Source organism: Theropithecus gelada, chromosome 1, assembly GCF_003255815.1.
Source record: "Theropithecus gelada isolate Dixy chromosome 1, Tgel_1.0, whole genome shotgun sequence".
NCBI classification, from domain to species: Eukaryota; Metazoa; Chordata; class Mammalia; order Primates; family Cercopithecidae; genus Theropithecus; species Theropithecus gelada.
The window spans coordinates 167,178,534-167,200,725 of record NC_037668.1 but is presented as its reverse complement, the minus strand read 5'-3'; positions in this window follow the sequence as shown (position 1 = coordinate 167,200,725).

Here is a 22,192-nt window from a genome sequence, read left to right as displayed (position 1 = left end):
TGCATATGGCTATCCAGTTATCCCAGCACCATTTATTAAACAGGGAGTATTTTCCTCTTTGTTTTTGTCAGTTTTGTTAAAGATCAGATGACTGTAGACGTATGACCTCATTTCTGGGCTACCTATTCTGTTCCATTGGCTGATGTGTCTGTTTTGGTACTAGTGCCATGCTGTTTGGGTTACTATAGGCCTATAGTACAGATTGAAGTTGGGTAGTGTGATGCCTCCAGCTTTGTTCTTTTTGCTTAGGATTGCCTTGTCTGTTCAGGCTGTTTTTGGATTCCATATTAATTTTAAAGTAGATTTTTCTAGTTCTGTGAAGAATGTCATTGGTAGTTTGACAGAAATAGTATTGAATCTATAAATTGCTTTGGGAAGTATGGCCATTTTAACAATATTTTTTCTTCCTATTTATGAGCATGGAATAGTTTTCCATTTGTTTGTGTCATCTGTGATTTTTCTTCAGCAGTATTTTGCATTTTTCATTGTAGAGATCTTTTACCTTCCTAGTTAGCTATATTGTTAGATATTTTATTTTGATTGTGGAAGTTGTGAATGGGATTGCCTTCCTGATTTGGTTCTCTGCTTGTCTATTGTTGATGTATAAGAATGCTAGTGATTTTTGAACATTGATTTTGTATCCTGAGACTTCACTGAAGTTGCATATCAGCTGAAGAAGCTTTTGGACTGAGACTATGGAGTTTTCTGATATAGAATCATATCATCTGCAAACAGAGATAGTTTGACTTCCTCTCTTCCTATTTGAAATATTGTATAGCCCATTTTCACATAGCTATAAAGAACTACTGAGACTGGGTAATTTATGAAGAAAAGAAGTTTAATTGACTCACATGTCCACAGACTGTACAAGAAGCATTGCTGGGAGTCCTCAGGAAATTCACAATCACGGTGGAAGGTGAAGCAGGAAAGAGAGAGCAGAGCGGGAAAGTGCTACACACTTTCAAACAACTAGATTTCATGAGAACTCACTTTCTATCATGAGAAAAGCATGGGGGAAACTGCCCCTATGGTTCAGTCACCCCCTAACAGGCCCCTGCTCCAACATGTGGGGATTATAATTTGACATGAGATTTGGGTGGGGATACGGAGCCAAATCATATCAGGTGCCCTTTATTTCTTTCTTTTGCCTGATTTCTTTGTCCAGAACTTCCAGTATTATGTTGAATAGGAGTGTTGAGAGAAGGCATCCTTGTCTTGTGCTGGTTTTCAAGGGAACTGCGTCTAGCTTTTGCCCATTCAGTGTGATGTTAGCTGTGGGTTTGTCATAGATAGCTTGTATTATTTTGAGGTATGTTTCTTCAAAACCCAGTTTATTGAGAGGGTTTTTTTTTTGTTTGTTTTTTTAAACATGAAGGTGGTGTTGAATTTCACCAAAAGCCTTTTCTGCATCTATTGAGAGAGCCATGTGGCTATTATCTTAAGTTCAAAAAAAGCTTACTTGATCAGGCTGGGCACAGGGGCTCACGCCTGTAATCCTAGCACTTTGGGAGGCTGAGGCGGGTGGATCACCTGAGGTTAGGAGTTCAACACCAGCCTGGCTAACATGTTGGAACCCTGTCTCTACTAAAAAATACAAAAAAAAAAAAAAAATTTAACTGGGCATGGTGGCGAGCGCCATAATCTCAGCTGCTCAGGAGGCTGAGGCAGGAGAATCGCTTGAACCCGGCAGGTGGAAGTTGCAGTGGGCCGAGATCACAGCATTTCACTCCAGGCTGGGGGAAAGAGCAAAAGTCTGACTAAAAACAAACAAACAAACAAACAAAAATACATTACTTGCTCATGGTGGATAAGCTTTTTGATGGGATTCACAGCAATTTTGAGCAACTCTAAGTTATCCACTTTCTATTTTTTCCTACATCTAATATTTTCTAAATATATTCGCTAACTCCTTATTCCAAAACACAAAATAAAATGATTATTTAAAAAATGTATTGCTCCACACATGCATTAATACAAAAAGTAGACAAATTAACAAAAAGGAGAGAAAGAATAGATAACATTTTTAAAAATCAAATTAAAATGACAAAATTATTTTTTAAAGGTAAGGATCTAGCAATCATATTCAAGTTCAGAGTCATATGTATTTTTATCAATGTTTAATAAGAGGAAATAGGTTTAATCTATAGTAGAAGTTATTAAATTAGATATTAACAGTGTTGCTCATCTCCCACTAAATTTTGAAGCAAAAAAGCAATTTAAGAATAGTTCTGGCCTGGGTTTCCAAATTAAACTTTATTTACAAAAACAGGAAAGTTCCAACTCCTCCAAAAGAAAGAGTAGTTTTACCTGGAATAATGTAGAATTGCTGCAAATAATAAACTTAGGATGGTGAAAAATAAAAACAAAAACACAATGACAAATCATAGAGTTTATTTAGAATAAATCTTTAACCAATTTAGGTATGTTCTCAATGCCTCCAATAGATAGTTGTGCAGGCCACTGAATATGCATTTTAGTATACAACTATCAATAGAAATTTTTATACCTTCACCTCTGATTTCTGAATGTTATTGGTTTATAAATTATATAAATTTTAAATGTAATCAAATATAATAAAATATTTACAAAATTGAAGATTAAAGGATAAGGCAAATATTAAACAAATATAATTTATAATATGTTTCATTTCATTTATGAATGATTCAAAACATTTTAATTTCCCTGAAATATTTTTATGTAAAGTAAAATATCAAAACTTTTGGTTTTTATAGATACGTATATTTTCTTATGAGAAAAATATTAAGAATATATTTCATTATTGTTAAAAATTTATATCATAAAACAATTCTGATACTTAGTTTTAATGATTGTCATAACTCAAGCTTACAAAAGAAGAAATATATTATTATCTGTGCTTATTAAATCATGGTACATTTTATTTATCAACTATGCAAAAGTTTTTGTTTAAATGTTTCCATTAAATTCCTGGCATTTCTGATGTTCATCAGGTATTGTTGCACAATAATTGGGAGATTTTACAATTTTATAGTTTTAAAAATTAATTCACACCCTGTAGAAATTGCATGGTAAAATTTAAGTTTAGAAAATGATGCTTTAAAGTTTTTTAAAGGTACCACATCCTTTGTGGCAAAACAAAGCTCAGAAATGAAAAATATTTTTATTCCTCTGTTTTAATAGTGCAGAAAATGAATATATGCATTTCTCTGTTGAACCCTTGTGTTGTGAAACTGTCACAGGTCCTTCCGAATATCTTTACCTCCTGACAGAGGACCAGGCTCAATTTCTCTATTAATTTATAGCAAAATACTTCTTTCTTTTTAAAAAAATTACACGTTCTCATTTTTGCTTCCTTCATTTCAGTGGGTTGCCATAAATATTTCCTGTGGGAAGGCATTCCCCACTTTGTAGACCATTTGTCTAGCCTCTATATTAGTGAGTACTCTGGCGGATGGGGTGCTGATCAAATGGATTGTGCTTGGGTACACAATTGATAGCTTTGCTTGATAAACAGATTTCTTCTATTGAATCACTATCTTCCCTCCTTCAAATTCTACTGTTTGGTCTTAGTTTAGTTTACTGGAAATGGTAAAAAAAATCATATCGCAATTGAGTATTTCAGGGCTAGAGGGTACTTTAGAAGCCATATGGCTTGGTTTCCCACTCAGCATAGGTATAGGGTTCCCAGATTTAGAAAATAAAAATACAGGGCATACACTTCTTGAATCTCAAATAAACAACACATTTTAAAGTATACGTATGTTTGACATATTTGCAAATGCTTGGCATTCTGTGTTTTTTATCCAGCAACTGTGTATATATGGCCTCTGTGTCAGATTTTTAGCGTGTGGGTAGCCAGTCTCACCCTTCTCTGAATAGAAAATAATATATTTTGGTACAGAAGGAGGTAATTAATTATAAATGGAGTATAAATGTATAAACACTGAAATTGGCTAGGGTCACATTTTTATTTTAATTTGCTCTTTGTTTTGGATTTAAATTATCCAATATCTAGTCACGATAGATCCTTAGAAGCTTTATGTAATGGGAACAAACATAATACAAAAAATGAATTTTAGATTTTTTTTCTTCCTGAGACAGAGTCTCTCTCAGTCACCCAAGTTGCAGTATAGTGGCATGATCTTGGCTCACTGCAACCTCTGCCTCCCAGGTTCAAGCAATTCTCATGCCTCAGCCTCTTGCGTAGCTGGGACTACAGGTGCATGGCACCACACACGGCTAATCTTTTTTTTTTTTTTTTTTTTTTTGGGTAGAGATGGGGTTTCACTATGTTGGCCAGGCTGGTCTCAAACTTCTGACCTCAAGTGATCCACCAGCCTCAGCCTCCCAAAGTGCTAGGATTACAGGCATGAGCCACTGTGCCTGGCCTTAAATTTTGGATCTTGAAGATCCAGGTCTCATGTGTCATCATTGAGGAAGATGTACTACAAAATGTTGAGTTGATTAAAGGCACAAAATAATGGTGGCTGAACTGCACAGACAGCATATGTTTGTGGACTTCTGGTCAGAGAAAGTCATCTTCACTGACCATAGGATATTCTCCAAGATTCCTGGTAGGTTTGGTCTTCTAGGACATCCACAGATCTCTAAAGAAACACCAGCCTTGGAACACAGTTTACTGTCTGAAACTTTGGTGTTTGCATTCATTTTCAAAGAAACTCTCAAAATGCACTTGTCAAATGATGCACAGAGAAAAACTCACCTCCAAACTTCATTCTCAGTCATGGGCAATGCATATTGCCATTCTGCTATAATCTTAAATATGAGTTAGTGTAAGGGAAAAAAAGAAAACCTCCTTTAAGCTGAAATCACTATTGAAATACAGCTGTTGTGTCTATGTAGTAGATTTGGAGACTACAAAAAAATGGGCTGTGGAGGTAAATTAAGAAGTTTGGATTCTAAGAACAAAGTTCCTTATTATAGACATGCTAAAGCTAGTACATGTGCTGGAGATGGAGCAGGGTCAGATTCAGGGTCATATGACTTGTGCAGTCGCACAAGATCCAGCACCTAGAAAGGCCCTATGCTTGGTTTAATGCTTTGCTTTCATTGTCTTGAAATTCTTAATAATTTTGAGCAACAGGGGGAGGTGGAATCCTGCATGTTCATTTGGCAATGGATCCTGGAAATTATGTAGCTGCTCCTGGAAGGAGATGATGACTTTGGCCAAGGCTGTGGTTTGTGGCCAGAGAGCAGAGCTTTCTCATGTACTATATTCTCTTCAATGACAGCTCTGTGTCCACAAGGTTTGCCACCATTCACTGGGGTCTATCACATGTACACTGTCATTCAAGTCATGTCCACGCTTTGGACTTTCATTATCATTTCCTCTTGTATCTAATTGGTTGTAAGATCTATGGTTTCTATCTCTTATGTGTATTTAAATTCTATTCCCTCTTCTATCTCCTCTGCGAATGACTCCCTTCAATCCTTTTCATTTCTTACTTGGTCAATTATGCTATGTTATTGGAATATATGACTCCAGCTTAGTCATATGCTCTCCAGTTCATTCTCTATAGCAGGGTCAAGTTCTGCTCATTACCACTGACAACTTTTGTAAATAAAGTTTTCTTAGAATACACTTAAATCCCTTAATTCACATGCTATCTCTGGCTGCTTTCATGCTCTAGCTTCAGAGTTAATACAGACTGGTATGGCTTGCAAAACCCTAGCTCTAGCTGCAGTTGCAACACAGACTGGTATGCGCTGCCAAAGCTAAAATACTTACTACTTGGCCATTTACAGAAAGTTTGCTGCCCTTAGTGTATAGTTACGACAGAATCATCTTCTAACATGCACATTTATTATTATTATTATTATTATTATTATTATTTTACTTTCTGGCCTAATTCTTGTATTGTTTCAACTAAAACTCTAAGCTATTCAGCTTGGCATATTGATTTCTAAAGTAGTCTTCTGCCTACTTTAGCCTCTGTACTAACACACTTCAATATCAAGCAGTGCCTTGACCATTGGTCTCCATAGGGGTACAGAGGAGTAGGTGGGTGGGAGGGAGGTGGAGGAATATTTTAGTGCAAGGCTGATCAGATTAACTTTAGAAGAATTTTCAAATGCCCCCTATTAAATGGCTGTTTTAGTCTTCTTGGGCTGCTATAACAAAATACCATGTAATAGGTGGCTTAAACAGCAGACACTTATTTCTCACAGTTCTAGAGGCTGGGAAGTGTAAGATCAAGGTGCTGGCAGATTCAATGTCTGGGGAAGGCTTTCTTTCTGGCTGGTGGACAGCCACATTCTTGTTATGTCCTCACATGGCAGGGTGAGAGAGAGAGTTCAGGCCTTACTTCCTGTTACTAATCCCATCACGGGGACCCCATCATCATGATCTGATGCAAACCAAAGGCCCCAAATACAAATGCCACCACACTGAGGGTTAGGGGTTTTGCATATGAACTTCGGAGAGACACAAGCATTCATTTCATTACAATGGCCCTTTGTAGGACCATATAAAAATGGGAAAACGGGGAGAAGGACACATGCAGTTTGATAAAAAAAAACTCATGATCTTTTTTTGCTTCTCCTAATTCCTCCCCACTTGAGAACCACTTATCTGGACATACGAACTCACTTTCGCTTCTCTAGCCGCTGTGATTTCGCACATGCTACTCCTCTCCCTGGAACACCCTCCCCCACCATGTGTCTCAGGCTAACTCCTAACAGCCTTTCAAGACCCTGTTTCAACCCTGTTGACATGACCTCGGATCCTCAGTCTGAGCTAGATATCTCTTCTCTGTGTTCCCTTAGAATCAATTTTTCCTAGCTTTAGTATTTAATAACAGCATTTTAGTTGTGGCTCTCTTTCTTTGTTAGCCATGTTTATATCGTTAATTCTAGAAAAACAATTAGTACACAGTAGACATTCAATAAATGCTTGTTGAATTGATTGATGGCAGTTTTGTCACTTGACCAGTAAGTGGGAATGCATTTATATAAACCATATTCAAGATACTGACATGTTTTTATTCAGTTTTTTTTTTCTCCTTATATCTTTTTTTTTTTATTATTATACTTCAAGTTCTAGGGTACATGTGCACAATGTTTTTGTTCAGTTTTTAAAAATCAGTTAGGATTTTGATTTTATTATGAAGATTTTTTCTTCAGCATCTAAAATTGAACTAACAAAGTTAAGTTCCTTTTTTAAAATTACCTTTCTCATCAATTTGATAAACAAAGATGAATATATATCCTCTAACCCTCATCCTTTTGGTAATTATTTCTTATTTAAACATTCAAGTGATAGAAGAGCCTAATCTACTCTCCAGAATTTGGTGGCGAGTTGTTGTTGTTATTGTTGCTGTTTTAATTTAAAACAAAATATGCTGTTAGGGTGGCAGTCCCTAATGATTGCTTGTAGAGAACAAGAAATTATTATAGCAAAATGCCACACGGGCTGGGCTGCCTGCTACAGATCATTAGTTACTTCTTTGCCTTTTAGAGCCTCATGGATTTAAAAAGACAAGACCAGGAAAAGTAGAGGATTTCGTTCTGCCCCTTGTTTGGAAAGCATGCCTTTTTCAAGATGAATAAAAGTAATTTTTATTCAGGCTGTAAATACAATGTATTATTATCCAAACAGAAGAGATCTTCACTGATAAAAAATACTCCAAATTCAGCATATGTCTATAAAGATTAACTAACATTCATTGCTTATTATATGTCAGATGTTATCATAAGCATATTCTATGCATATGCATACTAAAATTTTAACAGTGCTATATTATGGATGAGAAAAGGAGGCTTAGAGGGATTATGCTGTAATTAGTAGGCAGTGAGGCCGGAATTAAAACTCAGGTGTTCTGATTCCAGAAACTTCATACTTATCTGCTATATTTTGTCCTTCTGAAACAAAGCACCCCTTTTCCTTGATGTGCAGTCAGGCTCCCTGGAAAATATCATGTAGTTAAATAGCATGAAATATTATTTCTAAAATACAACTCTGCATAGTGTTTAGAGTGACCTATGTAATATCAGAGGGGCAGTGGCTGCCTCTGTGACAGAGGAGGTATAAGAAGTCAGTCAAATGACCTTGTCAGCTTCATATGCTGGAAATTAAGAGTGACTGCAGGACTCTGCTAGTTTGAGCTCCCAAGGTATAGAGGACTGGCAGTCAACTTTGAGTTTGCTCAATCATTTATTCTCATCTACTCATGGGAATATCATAGTTGTCTTGGATTAAAAGAAAAGCAACTTTGCAAGCCTCGTTAAGCCAAGGATAATATCATCTCTAGAAATAAAATAACATGCCAGTCATTCAACCTACAAGCAAACAAAGTACATTTATAAATACATTTAATTTTTACCATGTTAGACTTGAGTGGAACTGTATGATGAATGCCGAGGCTTAGTGAGGCAAAGCATCCAATCCAAGGCCATGTGACAGAATTAGAACTAGAACCAAGAGGTATACTCTTTGTACCAGTGTATCTAATGGTCACGTTCCTTATTTCATGGTTGTACATTTGGTCATTGATTGCTTGTAGCTCTTGGCATTAGGATAATTATTTACTATAAACCAAATAAAATTTGAGTCAGTGATAATGTGTTGTCAGGTACATGAACTTGCAATATTCTTTATATCTTTAAATTCTTCAACCAACATACATATAGCACATCAACTGTGTGGTAATATCTAACTCTTGATCATTCAAGTTGGTTCTCATTCTTCTGATGTCATCAATGCCAGTCTAGTTCTCTGTCTGATTATGACTGTGGTACTTACTCTAGTGAAGTTGCAGTCATAGGATACCAGGGTTCTCAACTTTCCTCCTCTGGTCCTCACTCTTCCTTTTTTTGTTGTTTATATTTTTCATTCCAGTTTTCTTAAAACATAAGGTCTTCAGTGTTTTCTAGGACTTCCATCTGTGTCTTATTTCCTATCCTCTTTTGTTTCTTTCAAAACTTGGCTTTGAAAGAGTTCACTTTGTCTTTTTTTAAGTTTTCTGTCACCTCATCTTCACAGTCCCCTCATTTAGTCCTGAAAACAGGCTCAGGTAATCCCTAACACTGGAAATACCCTCTTAGCCCTGCCTAGAGCTATTAGTCTTTTTGTTCTTCTTCTATGCATCTCTAAATTTCTTGAAAAGTGATGTGAAATAATTGCTACACTGCCTAACCACTCATTCATAGCCCCATACCATGTGCCTTGCTTCCCCATCCCTCTGATGAAATTGCTGTCTCAAAGGACAACATAAATTCATTATTGCCAAATCCAATGGCCTTTTCTTGTTTGAGCTTCTTTTTCATGACTGCAGCATTTGAGAACTGTTCTTTTCTTGAAAATATTTCCTCTCTTATACTCTGTGACCCCACCATGTCCTACTTTCCTCCCACCTCTGTATCACTTCTCAGTTTTCTTATCTAGTTCCCCTTCCATCTCTTTCCTCTTAAGCTCAGACATTCCCCCAAGGTTCTGTGCTCATTTATTTCCTCTGCCTTTCAGTCTGTCTTTGAATCATCTCATTCTCTTCCATAGCTTCAATTATCAGAGAAGTTGTTGACTCTCTGAGTCATAGACTTTAAGTAGCTGACCAAAGCAATGAAACTCCTCCATCAAATATTGGCATAATAATAAATCATTTTATAACATGTGCTCATAACATTTACTGAGCACTTCCTATGTGAGCTATTAAATCCTCACAACAACTCCGTGAAGCTGGATAAGAAAACTTGCCAAAGAGCCACACGTTCCAACTTAATATAGGTGGCATTCAATTCCCAGCGGTTGACTATAAATAATTTAGGGCACCCAAATTCTGCATATATTAGAAGAATTGTGGCACCTTGAATTTCTTTGCAGGAACTCCTGAGCTATCACCACTAAGATGATAGCTACAAAATCTTTCTGTCCAGCAACAGCCTGAATTCCATGTAACTCTCTTTCTAGAATCAATTTCATTGAGGCATAATTGACATAATATAAATTGCATATATTTAAAGTGTTCAATTTCATAAGTTTTGGCATACACACACACACACACACATATATATATATATATATAAACCATCACACTTTGAAGATAGTAAACACATCAATTTTCTCCAAATGTTTCCTGAATACCCTTCTCACTCCTTCTTACTTGCCTTCATTTCATTTGCCCAGAGGAACCGATCTGCTTTCTGTTACAGGGAAGTTTGCATCTTCTGGAGTTTTATAATTAATGGAATCATACCGTTTACCCTTTTTGTCTAGCTTCATTCACTCGGCTTAATTATTTTGAGGTTCATTCATGTCACTGTATGTAATAGCACTTTGTTCTTATTTCGTGCTGAGTAGTATTTCATTATATGGATATACTAAAATTTATTTATCCATTAACCTGTTGATGGACATATTGGGTTGTTTCTATTTTGGGGTTATTGAAAACAATGCTGCTACAAATTTTTTGTCTAAGTCTTCATTTGGACATATTCTGTTATTTTTATTGGGTAAATAACTAGGAGTGGACTTGCTAGGTATATAATACATATACTTTTACAATTTTTAAATGATGGCAAGCAGTTTTGCAAGGTGACTGCACCATTTTACATTTCCATCCTCATTGTTTGAGAATTCTAGTGCTCCACATCCTTGGCAACACTTGGTATGGTCAGCATTTTTAATTTTAGCTGTTCTAATAGGAATGTACTCTAATCTTGTGGTTTTAATTTTCATTAAATGACTAATAAAGTTGAGCATCTGTTCAGGTGCCTCTTGGCCATCCACGCGTATTATTTTGTGATGTGTCCCTTCAAATATTTTTTCCATTTGAACAATTGAAATTTTTTCTTACTCTTAACTTTTGAGAGTTCTTCATATTATCCGAATAATACAAATAACTCAATATCTGTAACATGTGCCTTATTACAGATATTATTTGCAAATGTTTTCTCCAAGTCTGTGATTTATCTTTGCATTTTTTAATAGTAACTTTTAAAGGTCACACATTTAAATTTTTATAAAATACAATTTATTAATTTTTAATGAATTATTCTTTCAGTTTCATATCAATTAAATCTTTGTTTAATGCAAAGTCACAAAGATTTTCTATGTGTTTTAGAATGTTAATGTTTTTGGTTTTGCATTTAGGTCTAGGATCTATTTTTAGCTAATTTTTGTATATGGTGTAACGTGCGAATCAAAGTTTATATTTTGCATGCCATTATCCAATTGTTCTAGCACCATTTGTCAAAGGACTATGTTTTCTCCACTGCATTGCCTTTTCACTTTTGCCAAAATTCAGTTGTCTCTATATGTATGAGCCTGTTTCTGGACTCTAGTTTGGTCCATTAATCTATTTGTCTTTTTTCACTGCAAGCTCCGCCTCCCGGGTTCATGCCATTCTCCTGCCTCAGCCTCCCAAGTACCTGGGGCTACAGGCACCTGCCACCACGCCTGGCTAATTTTTGTTATTTATTTATTTATTTATTTATTTATTTATTTATTTATTTCGTAGAGACAGGGTTTCACTGTGTTAGCCAGGATGGTCTCGATCTCCTGACCTCGTGATCTGCCCGTCCTGGCCTCCCAAAGTGCTGGGATTACAGGGGTGAGCCACCGCGCCCGGCCTATTTGTCTATCTTAATACCAATACCACACCATCTTTATTACTTTAACCTGAATAATTAGTCTCAAAGTCAGGTAGAGTTAATCATCTTTGTTTTTCTTATATAAAATTGCTTTGGCTTTCTAGATCCCTTAAATTTCCAGTAAATGTTAGAATCAGCTTGTCATTTTGTACATAAAAGCTTGATGAAATTTTGACTGGGAATACATTGAATCTATATATTAATTTGCAGAGTATCTGCATTACAAGATGTTGAATTTCCTCATCCATGAACAGAAACAGTTCTGTACTTATTTAGGTTTTCTTTACTTTTTCTCAGTAGTATTTTATAGTTTTTAGTTTGCATGGCTTGAACATCTTTTGTCAGACTCATATGTAAGTAGTTGGTATTTATTGATGGTATTTTCATGGTTTTAAAAATTTCAATTTGTAATGTTCATTGGGAACAATTAGAAACACAATTGAATTTTTATATTGACCTTTTATTCTGCAGCCTTGCTAACTCACTTAGCTTTTTTCTATTAGCTTACTGTTCACTGAAGTTTTTACAGAAATGATCACACTGCCATCAGATAAAGACAATTGTACTTTTCTCTTACAAATCAGGATGTATTTTGTATAACTACTCTTGGCTTGGGAGCTAAAATATCTTGCACAATGTTGAAAGAAAGAGATAAAAGCAGACATCATTATCTCATTCCCCATTTTAAGGGGAAAACATTCAGTTTTCACTACTAAAAATAATATTAGCCATAGAATTTCCACAGATGACAATTATTAGGTTAAGGAAATTCCCTTCTAATCCTAGTGTGATGAGAATTTTTATCAGGAAAGAATGTTGGATTTTGTCAAATGTTTCCCTCTGTATCAACTAAGAAGATCATAATAGATTTTCCTTTTTCGTTTTTTACCACGATACATTACATCTATTGATTTTTAAATGTTAAACAAATCTTGCATTTCTGGGACAAAACTTGATTTGGTTTCAATTTGCTAAATTTTATTTAATATTTTTGTATCTGTGTTCATGAAGGATATTGCTCTGTACTTTTCTCTTTTTTAAATGTCTTTGTCCAGATTTTGTATCTAACACAAAGTGAGGAATAATGTCTTCAATTATTTGGACTAGTTTGTTTAGAATTGGTATAAATTTTTCCTTAAACATTTCATAGAATTTACCAGCAAAACTATGTGGACCTAGAGTTTTCTTTTTTGGGAATATTTTTTCCCATTTTTTTTATTCAGGTAAAATATGCATAACATAAAGTTTATTGTATTAACCTTTTTTCTATTTTTTAAAATTATTTTTATAAACTTTATTTTTAGAGGAGTTTTAGATTCATAGCAAAATTGTACAGGAGGTATGGAGATTTCCCAGACAAATATATTTGCTACAAATCAAATGATAAATCTATATTGACACATCATTATCACCTAGAAGTCAGTGTTAACATTTTTTTTTTTTTTGAGACAGAGTCTCGCTCTGTCGCCCAGGCTGGAGTGCAGTGGCCGGATCTCAGCTCACTGCAATCTCTGCTGGCTGGGTTCAAGCAATTCTCCTGCCTCAACCTCCTGAGTATCTGCGATTACAGGTGCCCGCCACCATGCCCAGTTAATTTTTGTATTTTTAGTAGAGACAGGGTTTCACCATGTTGGCCAGGCTGGTCTCCACTAGGTTTACAGGTGTGAGCCACCATGCCCAACCAAAAATTGTTTTATTTTTATTTATTTATTTTTAATTTTTTAATTTTTTAAATTTCAATAGGTTTTCGGGGAGCAAGTGGTGTTTGGTTATATGAATAAGTTCTTTAGTGGTGATTTCTGGGATTTTGGTGCCACTATCATCTGAGCAGTGTACATTGTACCCAATGTATAGTCTTTTATCCCTCGCCAAACCCTCCTTTTCCCTGAAGTCCCCAAAGTCCAATGTATCATTCTTATGCCTTTGTGTCCTCATAGCTTAGCTCCCACATATGAGTGAGAACATACGATGTTTAATTTTCCATTCCTAAGTTACTTCACTTAGAATAATAGTATTCAGTAGGGTGTGGTGGCTGTAATCCCAGCAGTCTGGGAGGCTGAGGCGGGTGGATCGCCTGAGGTCAGGAGTTCGAGACCAGCCTGGCCAACATGGTGAAACCTTGTCTGTATTAAAACTACAAAAAATTAGCTGTGTGTGGTGGTGGGCAGCTATAATCCCAGTTACTTCAGAGGCTGAGACAGGAGAATTGGTTGAACCCAGGAGGATGAGGTTGCAGTGAACCAAGATCTTGTCATTGTATTCTAGCCTGGGTGGTGACAGAGTGAGACTCCATCTCAAAAAAAAAAAAAAGAAAAAAGATAATAGTCTCCAATTCCATCCAGGTTGCTGTGAATGCCATTATTTAGTTCCTTTTTATGGCTGAGTAGTATTCCAAGGTATATGTATACCACATTTTCTTTATCCACTCATTGATTGATGGGCATTTGGGCTGGTTCCATATTTTTGCAATTGCAAATTGTGTTGCTGTAAACATGTGTGCAAGTATCTTTTTCATATAAGTTATTTTCCTCTGGGTACTTAGTAATGGGATTGCTAGATCAAATGGCAGATCTACTTTTAGTTCTTTGAGGAATCTCCACACTGTTTTTCACAGTGGTTGTACTAGTTTATCTTCCCACCAACAGTGTAGAAATATTTCCTTTCACCACCTCCCTTCCAGCATTTATTATTTTTTGATTTTTTCATTATGATCATTATTGTAGGCATGAGGTGGTATTACATTGTGGTTTTGATTTGCATTTCTCTGATGATTAGTGATGTTGAGTATTTTTCCATGTACTTATTGGCCATTCGTGTATCTTCTTTTGAGAATTGTCTATTCGTGTACTTAGCCCACTTTTTGATGGAATTTTTTTTTTCTTGCTGATTTGTTTGTGTCCTTTGTAGATTCTAGATATTAGTCCTTTGTTGGATGTATGGATTGTGAAGATTTTCTTCCACTCTGTAGGTTGTCTGCTAACTCTGCTATTTCTTTTGCTGTGCAGAAGCTTTTTAGTTTAGTTAAGTCCTATCTAGTTATCTTTGCTCTTGTTGCATTTGCTTTTGGGTTCTTGGTCATGAAGTCTTTGCCTAAGCCAGTGTCTAGAAGGGTTTTTCCAATGTTATCTTCTAGAATCTTTATGGTTCCAGGTCCTAAATTTAAGTCGTTGATCCATCTTGATTTGATTTTTTTATAGAGTGAGAGATGAGGATCCAGTTTTATTCTTCTACATGTGGGTTGCCAATTATCCCAGCACCATTTGTTGAATAGGGTGTCCTTTACTCACTTTAATTTTTTATTTGCTTTGTTGAAGATCAGTCATCTGTAAGTATTTGGTTTTATTTCTGGGTTCTCTATTCTGTTCCATTGGTCTATGTGCCTATTTTTATACCAGTACCATGCTGTTTTGGTGACTAAGGCCTTACAAGCCTAGTTTGAAGTCTGGTAATGTGATGCCTGATACTGATTTGTGTACATTAATTTTGTATTCTGAAACTTTGCTGAATTTACTTACCAGTTCTAAGAGCTTTTTGGATGAGTCTTTAGGGTTTTCCAGGTATACAGTCATGTCATCAGCAAACATAAAGAGTTTGACTTCCTCTTTACCAATTTAGATGTCCTTCATTTCTTTCTCTTATTTGCTCTGGCTAGAACTTCCAGTACTATGTTGAATAGAAGCAGTGAGAGTGGGCATCCTTGTTGCTCCAGTTCTCAGGGGGAATGCTTTCAACTTTTCCCCATTCAGTATAGCGTTGGTTGTGGGTTTGTTGTAGATAGCTTTTATTACCTTAAGGTATGCTCCTTCTATGACAATTTTGCTGACAGTTTTAATCATAAAGTAGTGCTAGATTTTGTCAAATACTTTTTCTGCATCTATTGAGATGATCATGTGATTTTTGTTTTAAATTCTGTTTATGTGGTGTATCACATTTACTGACTCACGTATGTTAAGCCATCCCTGCATCCCTGGTATGAAACCCACTTGATCATGGTGGATTATCATTTTGATATGCTGTTGGATTCAGTTCACTAGTATTTTCTCAAGGATTTTTGCATCTGTGTTCATCAGAGATATTGGTCTGTAGTTTTCTGTTTTTTGTTATATCCTTTCCTGATTTTTGCATTAAGGCTTCATAGAATGATTTACAGAGAATTCCCCTTTTCTCTTTCTTCAGAATAGTGTCAATAGGATTGGTGCCAATTCTTCTTTGAATGTCTGATAGAATTCAACTGTGAATCTGTCTGGTCCTGGGCACTTTTTGTGGATAATTTTTTTTTATTACCATTTCAATCTCACTGTTATTGGTCTGTTCAGAGATTCTGTATCTTCCTCTATATCTTCTTTAATCTAGGAGGGTTGTAAATTTCCAGAAATTTATCCATATCCTCTAGGTTTTCTAGTTTATGCACATAAAGGTGTTCATGGTAGCCTTGAATGACCTTTTGTGTTTCTGTGTTATCAATTGTAATCTCCTGTTCCATTTCTAATTGAACTTATTTGGATCTTCTCTCTTCTCGGTTAATCTCGCTAATGGTCTATCAATTTTATTTATCTTTTCAAAGAAGCAGCTTTTTGTTTCATTTGTCTTTTGTATTTTTTTGTTTGTTTCAATTTCATTTAGTTCTGCCCTGATCTTTGTTATTTCTTCTACTGGGCTTTGGTTTAGATTGTTCTTGTTTCTTCAGTTCCATGAGGTGGCACCTTATATTGTCTATTTATGCTCTTTCAGACATTTTGATGTAGGCATTTAATGCTATGAACTTTCCTATTAGCCCTGCTTTGCTGTATCCCAGAGGTTTTGATAGGTTGTCACTATTATTGTTCAGTTCAAAGAATTTTTTATTTCCCCTTTGATTTCATTGTTGACCCAAAGATTATTCAGGAGCAGGTTATTTAATTTCCATGTATTTGCCTTTTTGAGGGCTCCTTTTGGAGTTGATTTCCAATTTTGTTCCACTGGGGTCTGGGAGAGTACTTAATATAATTTCAATTTTCTTAAATTTACTGAGACTTGTTTTGTGGCCTATCATATGGTCTATCTTGGAGAATGTTCCATGGCCTGATGAATAAGATATATATTCTGCAGTTGTTTGATAGAATGTTCTGTAAATATCTGTTAAGTTCATTTGTTGTAGGGTATAGTGTAAGTCCATTATGTCTTTGTTGACCTTCTGTCTTGATGACCTGTCTAGTGCTGTCAGTGGAGTATCAAAGACCCCCACTATTACTGTACTGTGATCTATCTCTTTTCTTAGGTCTAGTAGTAACTGTTTCATAAATTTAGGAGCTCTAGAGTTAGGTGCAAATATATATTTAAACTTGTGACACTTTCCTGTTGGACTAATCCTTTTATCATTATATAATGTCCTTCTTTGCCTTTTTTTTTTTTTTTTTTTTTAATGGAGTCTTGCTCTGTCGCCAGGCTGGAGTGCAGTGGGGTGATCTTGGCTCACTGCAACCTCTGCCTCCTGGATTCAAGTGATTCTCCTGCCTCAGCCTCCTGAGTAGCTGGGACTACAGATGCGCACCACCACACCGAGCTAATTTTTGTATTTTTAGTAGAGACGGGGTTTCACCATGTTGGCCAGTCTGGTCTCAAACTCCTGACCTCAGGTGATCCACCAGCCTTGGCCTCCCAAAGTGCTGGGATTACGAGGCACGAGCCACTGCAGCCGACCCCCCTTTGTCTTTTTTAACTGCTGTTGCTTTAAAGTTTGTTTTGTCTGATATAAGAATAGCTACTCTTGCTTGCTTTTAGTGTTTATTTGCATGAAATATCTTTTTCTACCCCTTTAAGTTCATGTGAGTTCTTATATGTTAGGTGAGTCTCCTGAAGACAGCAGATACTTGATTGGTGAATTCTTACCCATTCTACCATTCTATATCTTTTTTTTTGAGACAGAGTCTCGCTCTATCACCCAGGCTGGAGTGCAGTGGCACAATCTCGGCTCAATGCAAGCTCTGCCTCCTGGGTTCACACCATTCTCCTGCCTCAGCCTCCCGAGTAGCTGGGACTACAGGCGCCTGCCACCACGCCTGACCAATTTTTTTATTTTTAGTAGAGGCAGGGTTTCACCATGTTGGCCAGAACGGTCTCAATCTCTGACCTCGTGAACCACCTGCCTTGGCCTCCCAAAGTGCTGGGATTACAGGCGTGAGCCACCATACCCAGCCATTCTGTATCTTTTAAGTGGAGCATTTAGGCCATTTATATTCGATGTTAGTATTGCAATGTGAGGTACTATTCTATACATTGCTGTCTGAATACCTCGGGTTTTTTTGTATTGTGTTATTGTTATATTGGTCCTGTGAGATTTATGCTTAAGGTGGTTCTATTTTGGTGTATTTCAAGAATTTGTTTCAAGATTTAGAGCTCCTTTTAGCAGTTCTTGCCATGCTGGCTTAGTAGGGATGAATTCTCCCAGCATTTAGTTGTCTGGAAAAGACTGTATCTTTCCTTCATTTATGAATCTTAGTTTCAATGGATACAAAATTCTTGGCTTATAATTGTTTTGTTTAAGGAGGCTAAAAATAGGACCCGAATCTCTTCTGGCTTGTAGGGTTTCCACTGATACATCTGCTCTTAATCTGATAGAGTTTCCTTTATAAGTTACCTCATACTTCTGCCTCATAGCTCTTAAGATTCTTTCCTTTGTCTTAACTTTTGATAACCTGATGACTGTGTACCTAGACGATGACCTTTTTGTGATGAATTTCCCAGGTGTTCTTTGAGTTTCTTTTATTTGAATGTCTAGATCTCTAGCAAGGCTGGGGAAGTTTCCTTCAATTATTCCCTCACATATGTTTTCTACACTTTTAGATTTCTCTTCTTCCTTGGGAACACCAATTATTCTTAGGTTTGGATGTTTAACATAGCTTTTGATTTCTTTAACTTCACCTTTCTCTGTTGCCTCCTTGTTTAGCTTAATACTTGACTTTCTGAATTCTTTTTCTAGCAATTCAGAGATTTTTGTCTTGGTTTGGATCCATTACTGGTGAGCTAGTATGATCTTTTGGGGATGTTGAAGAACCTTGTTTTGTCATAGTACCAGAATTGCTTTTCTAGTTCTTTCTCATTTGGGTAGACTGTCAGAGTCTGGGATTCAAGCAATGCTGTTTAGATTTTTTGTCCCCTAGGGTGCTCCCTTGTTTTGCTGTTCTCCCGCTTCCCCTAGGAATGGGGCTTCATGAGAGTCAAACTGTAGTGATTGTTTTTGCTCTTCTGGGTCTAGCCACCCAGCAGAGCAGCTGGGCTCTGGACTGGTACTGGGGAGTGTCTACAAATAGTCTTGTGTTGTAATCTGTCTTCAGGTCTTATAGCTGTAGATACCAGCACCTACTCTTGTAGAGGTAACAGGGAAGTGAAGTGGACTCTGTGAAGATCCTTCATTGTGTTTTTGTTTAGTGCACTGGTTTTGTGTTGGTTGGCCTCCAGCCAGTAGGTGGCACTTTCAAGAGTGCAACAGTGGCCAGGCGCAGTGGCTCATGCCTGTAATCCTAGCACTTTGGGAGGCCAAGGCGGCTGGATCACGAGGTCAGGAGATTGAGGCCATCCTGGCTATCACGGTGAAACCCCATCTCTACTAAAAATACAAAACATTAGCTGGGCATGCTGGCAGGCTCCTGTAGTCCCAGCTACTTGGGAGGCTGAGGCAGGAGAATGGTGTGAACCTGGGAGGCGGAGCTTGCACTGAGCTGAGATTGAGCCACTGCACTCCAGCCTGGGCAAAAGAGTGAGACTCTGTCACACACACACACACACACACACACACACACACACAGGCATCTGCTGGGGACCTATAGGGAAGATGTAAACTTGCCCTAGGAAAACCTGGTTAAATATTCAGGTTTCTTAGGTTTCTTAGGCCATGGATAGGGGCCATGGAGCTCCCAAGAGATTATGGCCTTTGTCTTTGGCTACCAGGGTGGGTAGAGAAAGACCAACACGTGGGGGCAGGGATAGGTGTGTCTGAGCTCAGCCTCTCTTTAGGCAATGCTTGCTTTGGCTGCTGTGGGGCATGGAGGTGTGGTTCCAAGTCCAATGGAGTTATATTCCCGGAGGGATTATGGCTGCCTCTGCTGAGTCATGCAGGTAACTAGGTAAGTGGGGGAAAGCTGGCAGTCACAGACCTTACCCTGCTCCCACTCAGCCTATAGTCCCAAAGGCCAGTCTCACTCCCAACAGCACTGAGTCTATTTTCAGGAAGCTGGTGACCAGAGCTAAGAACTTGACACAGGCCATGAGCCTTCCCATTGAGAAAGCAAGCAGACTGACAGATTTTTGGCATCTCAGGGAGCCTGAAGGGGTGATCCACTTCCTACAAAGGGTCTGTGGATTCTCTTGGCTTTCCTGGTGTGTTCCTGTGGTCATTCTTGGATCAAAAATTTATGATGTGAGTCTCCACATGCTGCTCTGTCTGTCTGAGTAGGAGCTGCAAGTTAGTCCTGTCTCCTATCTGCCATCGTGCCCAGAGTTAATATTCAGATTCACTGTTGGTGTTATACAGTCTATGGGTTTGGACAGATGTATAATGACTTATATACACCATTATAATGTTATACAAAGTAGTTTCACTATTTTAAAATAAATAGTTCAATGGCATTATGCACACTTACACTATTGTGCAACCATCACCACCTCTCACCTCCAGAACTCTTTGCACAACTCTGTGCCACTGGACAATAAATTCCCATTCCCTCTCCTCCCAGCCCTAGCAACTACCATTCTATTTTCTGTCTCTATGATCTTGACTACTCTAAGTACTTCATGTAAGTAGAATAATACAATATTTGTTATTTTTATGACTGGCATATTTCACTTAGCATAATATCAAGGTTCATCTATGTTATGGTATGTATCACAATTTCTTCCCTTTTTAAGGCTAAATAATATTCCTCTGTACTACATTTGCTTATCCATTCAACTGTCAATGAACACTTGGGTTGCATTCAAATTTTAGCTGGTTTAAATAATGTTGCTATGAACCTGGCTATTAAATTATCTCTTTGAGACTCCTCGATTCTTTGCGGTGTATACCAAGAAGTGGAATTACTGGGTCACATGGTAATTCTATCTTTAAATTTTTAGAGAACTACCACAGAGGCTATACCATTTAACATTTTCACAAACAGTTCACAAATATTCCAATTGATCCACAATCTTGCCAACACTTATTTTCCAAGTTTTGTTTTTACTGTTTTTAGAAATCATGGCTTGTTACACAGGTAAACTTGTATCATGGGGTTTGTTGTACAAATTATTTTATCATTCAGGTATGAAGCTTAGAACCTATTATTTTTCCTGATTCTCTCCCTCCTTCCACCTTCCACTCCCCACCCTCCAATAGGCCCCAGTATGTGTTATTCCCCTCTGTATGTCCATATGTTCTCATCATTAGCTCCCACATATAAATGAAAACATGCAGTATTTGGTTTTCTGTTCTTGTGTTAGTTAGCTAAGGATAATGACCTCTAGCTCCACCCATATACCTGCAAAGGACATTATCTCATTCTTTTCTATGGCTGCATAGTATTCCATTGTGTGTGTGTGTGTGTGTGTGTGTGTGTGTGTGTGTGTATATATATGTATACACCACATTTTCCTTACCCAGTCCCTCATTGATGGGCATTTAGGTCGATTCTATGCCTTTGCTGTTGTGAATAATGCTGCAATGAATATACACATGCATGTGTCTTTATAATAGAATGACTCATATTCCTTTTGGCATATATTCAGTAATGAGATTACTGAGTTGAATGGTATTTCTGTCACCTGAACTTTAAATAAAAGTTAAAAAAATGATAATCTCTTGCAGTTACATATTGGCAAACAGAGGTCTGTAAATAGTACATCCTAAATATAACTTAGCTTATTATTATTATTTTTTTTGGAAAAGCACCGAATTCAAGTTTATTTAAAGAAAAAAATTGTGTGTCTCGTTTAGTAAATCTTAATACAATTTTCTACCATCTAAAGACATTATGGTCATCTTAATGAACTTGAGGTGGTATCTCATTATAGTTTTGAATTGTGTTTCCCTAATGATTAGTGATCTTGAGTATCTTTTTATGCATTTACCAGTGATTTGCCTGTATTCCTTGGAGAAATGTCTATTCAAGTCCTCTGCCCGTTTTTGAATTGGGTTGCTTGTGTTTTTGTTGGTGAGTTTTTAAGGGGTTCTCTCTATATTCTGGATATTAATTCCTTGTAAGATATATATTTTGCAAATATTTTCTTGCATTCTGTTGCCTTTTACTCTGTTGGTAGTGTTTCTTGATGAATACAAATTTTAAATTTTCATAAAGTACAATTTGTCATTTTTGCTGTTGTTGCCTGTCCCTTGGAGTCATACCAGATAAACTATTGCCAGATCCAGTGTCATGAAGTTTTTGCCCTATGTTTTCTTCTAAGAGTTTTATCATTTTAGATCTTACATTTGGTAATGGACCCATTTTTAATTAATTTGTGTATACGGTGTTAGATGAGAACTGAACTTTATTATTTTGCATGTGGATATCCAATTTCATAGTGTCATTTGTTTAAAAGGCTCATTGGATGGTTTTAGCACCCTTCTCAAAAATCATTTGACCATATATGTCAGATT